Source organism: Colobus angolensis, unplaced genomic scaffold, assembly GCF_000951035.1.
Source record: "Colobus angolensis palliatus isolate OR3802 unplaced genomic scaffold, Cang.pa_1.0 Scaffold210, whole genome shotgun sequence".
Taxonomy (NCBI): Eukaryota; Metazoa; Chordata; class Mammalia; order Primates; family Cercopithecidae; genus Colobus; species Colobus angolensis.
This window is the reverse complement of record NW_012115267.1, coordinates 4,264,585-4,264,938: the sequence shown is the minus strand read 5'-3', so window position 1 is coordinate 4,264,938 and position 354 is coordinate 4,264,585.

Sequence of the window (354 nt, the reverse complement as noted above, 5' to 3'; positions counted from 1 at the left end):
CAACCATCTGATCTTTGACAAACCTGACAAAAACAAGAAATGGGGAAAGGATTCCCTATTTAATAAATGCTGCTGGGAAAACTGGCTAGCCATAAATAAAAAGCTGAAACTGGATCCCTTCCTTACTCCTTACACAAAAATTAATTCAAGATGGATTAGAGACTTAAATGTTAGACCTAAAACCATAAAAACCCTAGAATAAAACCTAGGCGATACCATTCAGGACATAGGCATAGGCAAGGACTTCATGTCTAAAACTCCAAAAGCAATGGCAACAAAAGCCAAAATAGACAAATGGGATCTAATTAAACTAAACAGCTTCTGCACAGCAAAAGAAACTACCATCAGAGTGAA